Source organism: Pimephales promelas, chromosome 2 (assembly GCF_988280905.1).
Source record: "Pimephales promelas chromosome 2, fPimPro1.hap1.1, whole genome shotgun sequence".
NCBI lineage: Eukaryota > Metazoa > Chordata > Actinopteri > Cypriniformes > Leuciscidae > Pimephales > Pimephales promelas.
In genome coordinates this window covers 37,575,940-37,580,556 of record NC_142770.1, presented here as the reverse complement: position 1 = coordinate 37,580,556, position 4,617 = coordinate 37,575,940, and the positions used below count along the sequence as shown (strand labels likewise).

General features: G+C 39.8%; 1 pseudogene; it reads left to right on the top strand.

Moving 5' to 3' along the window:
- Positions 1–3,231: 3,231 nt before the first annotated feature.
- On the top strand, positions 3,232–4,353 carry LOC120479994 (general transcription factor II-I repeat domain-containing protein 2B-like; annotated as a pseudogene).
- Positions 4,354–4,617: the final 264 nt, after the last annotated feature.

Genomic DNA, 4,617 nt, shown 5'->3' with positions numbered 1-4,617 from the left:
AGAGCGCTCAGAGCCGTTGGAATGCACGTGACACGTCACTTTTAGAACTTCATTTTACGTCACAGTAGACTGGAGTATATTGAACAATGAAAGTCACTTTTTCAGTTTGTAGGTAGTAGAAGATTTGGATTATCTGTTATCAGAGTGAATTTTGTAGGTAGAAGTTTTGGATTATCTGTTATCAGGGTGACAACGTATTTATCATGGGACAGCTAAGTTCACGACCGAACACAGAGCGCGTACGCGAACCCTGTGTACTTCTCAAATACACCACCAACACGGCAGAAAACCATCCTCATCGGCTTGATGAGACTGTTGGGACTGGTGAGATTGATGGAGGGAGAGAGGAGAAAAGGAGCTGGAGGAGATGGCCCACTCTCTACTTTCGTCGTCGAGCTGCAAAATACGACCTGGCTCAGGCTGAGAAAGAGTTCCAGAATAATTCGGGATTATATCGGAGATTTGGCCAAGGTAAAGTCACGAACATGTCACCGTGATACAACTTTTCTGCCCTACAAAGGCAAAGCGCAGTAACTATACAATTGGTCAAAGAACGGGCTTTATGACATGTGTTCTGTCTTGTGAAAAAAATATCTGGGTTAAATTATGACCCGTTTCGGAGATGTATTACCACATAATTCCCATAACATGTTTGACTGGCTGGTATAAAAACTTTAAAGGCCCTTTTCTCCGTTGCTTTGTTTGCGTAGTTACTGCACTTAGCCTTTTTAGGGCGGTATTGATTAATGGATGATTCTTCGTAATAAATGAGAACTAGTTGCTGTCATTATGGCATCCATTTTAAAGGAGCAGTCCGTAACTTTTGGCGCTCTAGCGGTTAATAAACAGAACTAAAACAGTCTAAAATAGTCCAAATATAAACACTTATTAGTGTACCACAGTGATTCAATTCGGGATAAGACACAAACACTGTTTGGAAAACGGGTTCATGATTGTTTTAATTTTGAACGGACAGTAGCTTTAAAGTTGCAAATCAAAAATGAAAAGAAAGATTTTGATCACGGCATGATTTGAGAGTAGTTTGATTTGATGCCATTACAAAACCAGTCAGTATGTGAGAATTTAAACTCGGCAACAAATTGATTTACATTTTTAGAGAAAGTTGAATTCAAGTGCCCCTACAATGTAAAAAATGATTTTTTTGGTGAAGTAAATCCTAGTGAAAAAACAACAAACAATGTAATTTACATGAAAAAGTTAGTTCAGGCAAGAATAAAAAATCAAAAAAACTAAGTAAATTCCATATCAGTACTTAATTCAAGCTAGTAGAAATTAAAGTGTAAAATCAACTCATTAAAATTAAGTAAAACTGACTAAATTTTTCTGATACTGGGGTTCCCATCATGCACTGGACCTTGAATAATTACTGAGGTTCATTTTTCACCGTTTTCCAGCTGTAGTTACACTGTTTTATCATTGATTTTTGTTGTCAGTATTAGTAACTTGCCATTTTGTGATATTTTGAGTATTTTTTTTGCTCAAAATGACGCATTCAAACACAAAAAACGACCCATGAAATGTGTATTGTCTACCAAGTATTGAGGTCTTTGCGTTCACATGATGCTTAACATCTGATGATGTAATATAAATTACGTAGATGATCTAGAACACATACTATAAATGACAAATAAAATTCAATATTATTGTTTAAGTGAAATGTAATGCAAAGGAAATCGGTATTAATCAACCTTTTACTAGCCGAGTTAAAATTACTTATTTTCCGTAAAGTTTACTTAATTCCATATTCCATGTAAATTTAACTTAAAGATCTCTAATTAAAGCTACTGATAAATTTGTTTAGGTTTTTACTTGGCAAATCTTTGTAAATTTACTAGCATTTTCTGAGTTTTTCTGAGTTTTTGAATTTACTCCATTTTTTTTAAGTGTACATAAAGAACCACTCTAATTTTGTTCATTATTTTTGTTTGATTTAACATATAGCTCCAACTTCTGAAGTCCTCCCTGCTGCCGAGGAACAGCCAGAGGAGGAACAGTCAGAGCTGAATGTCCTGCTCAAGAGTAAGAACAAGTCATCAATCAGATTAAAAAAAAATATAACTTATAAAATAAAATGTATAGATATAATTTAATTTCATACTAACCGTGATTGTTTCTTTTAATAGGCCCTATTTGTGAGTTTTATGAAATTGGCCAGAAGCTGGGCGAAGGAGGATTTGGCTCGGTCTACGAAGGAACTCGACGCGTGGATGGACTTAAGGTTTCTTTTTATTCCTTTTTCTACATATCTGTTCAGGATTTATGTTTGCTATGATATGACTAATTTCTGTGCACACACTAATTCATACATGGGCAACATACGGCCCGGGGGCCGGATCCGGCCCACATAGTGCTTTAATCCGGCCCCCGCGATGCACTCGCAATTTTGATGAAACACCTTAAAAAACAAACAAAAAAAAACACAGTCTTTATCTGAACTGCGATCCTGCTATTAAAAACAATCCAACAGATGTCGCTGTGCGAATACAATTTGCGACTTAACTTGTCTTCTTCCCTCCTCAAAGTATCTAATTCTAAACGGCCAGGACATAAACAATTTGTCAAAATGAGTGGAGTAAAAAAGAGAAAAGTGGACTCTGAATGTCGAGCATTCAATAAAGAATGGACGTCAAAATATTTCGTCACGACCGTCGGCTCAAAGGTTATTTGTCTGATATGTCAAGAGAGCATCGCTGTCTTTAAAGAATATAATATTAGCAGGCACTTCAATGCTAAACATGCTAATTATGCCGTGAATTTCTCCGCAAAGGAGAGAGAAGAAAAAGCCACGAGATTGTCCTCCAACTTAACTGCCAGGCAGAATATTTTTACCAAGCAGTCTAATGTACAGGAGTCAGCAACAAAAGTGAGCTATATGTTGTCCCACAAAATCGCTAAACACAGCAAACCATTTTCGGATGGTGAGTTTGTAAAAGACTGTATGGTAGAGGCAGCTAGCGTGCTGTGCCCTGACAACAAAAGTCAGTTTGAAAATGTGAGCCTGTCTCGCCGCATCGCATCGAGGTAATTGATGATGAGCTGACATCAGCATTGCTAAATAGGGCCACTGATTTCACATACTTTTCACTGGCCCTGGATGAGAGCACTGATATTAAAGACACTGCCCAGCTGCTTATATTCATCAGAGGTATTACGGACAAATTTGAAATAGTGGAGGAGTTAATTTTCAGACCTCTATGATACGGTGTCAGGATGCATGCAGAGAATGAACCTACCGTGGGCGAAGTTACTGAACATGACACTGATGGCTGTCCAAACCTCACCGGGAAGAACACTGGGCTATTGCGTAGGATACAGGACAGGGTGAGAGAGGATGACCCAAGCTCAACTCTGATTTTCTTGCACTGCATCATCCATCAGGAGGCCTTGTCTAAGTCGGTGTTAAAGCTTGATCACGTCACCAAAACTGTGGTGAAACTTGTCAATTTCATCAGGGCACGGGCGCTTAACCACCGCCAGTTTATCCAGTTGTTGGAGGAGAGTGAGGCAGAACACACTGATGTCCCATACCACTCAAACGTCCGCTGGCTGAGCCTGGGCACCGTGCTACGCCGTGTGTGGGACCTGAGAAGTCAGATAGAGGTGTTTCTGGAAAATGCCGGGAAGGCTGGTGACTTTCCAGAACTTAAAGATTCCAATTGGATGTTTGACTTTGCCTTTTCTGTGGATTTAATGGGCCATCTGAATGACCTCAATAGGAAGCTGCAGGGGAAGGATGTGTTCGTGCACAAACTGTATTCCTACGTGTGAGCATTCAAAGAAAAGCTGACTCTGTTTTCCCGGCAAATGACAAACAAGAGCTTTACACATTTCCCAACTCTTGCCACAATGAAGGATGTGCCATCCCGACTCACTGTCAAATACACCACTACACTCGAGGATCTGCACACTGAGTTCAACAGGCGTTTCTCTGATTTCGGTAAAATAGAAAAAGAGATGGAGCTGGTGTCCGGCCCCTTTTCCTTTGACAGCGACCAAGTGCCTCCGGACGCTCAGCTTGAGTTGATTGACATGCAGTGCGATCCCTCTCTCAAGGAGAAATTCACCTCGTCATCATTGGACAGGTTTTATGGTGCATTGAGTGAGGGCAAGTTTCCTAACATGCGGAGGCATGCGCAAAGGATGCTAGTTTTATTCGGGTCCACGTATGTATGCGAGCAGACTCTCTCTGTAATGAACTTTAACAAGTCACGCTACAGATCACGACTAACCGATGCACACCTGTCGTCCGTGTTGCGCATCTCTACGTCGAACACGACCCCAGATTTCGATGAGTTAGTAAAGAAAGGCGACCGCCTCAATTGTTCACATTGAGTTACAGAACACCGACAAAAACGCTCTTCATGGTCATTTCAGTTGCATAGGATGAAATACATTTTTCTAAAGTAGCCTATGTTTGGCTAGTTCCATCAAGTTACCCTTGATTGGTGTTATTTTTAAAACATTTTTCAGTTTCATGTTGCCATTTCTTATGCATGTCCCGCGTAGATGGTTATGATACAGCTAAATCAAATTTAAATTTTGTGGGATGCATAGGCCTATTTCAATGTTGTCCTTTATATCGTTCAAGCAAACATA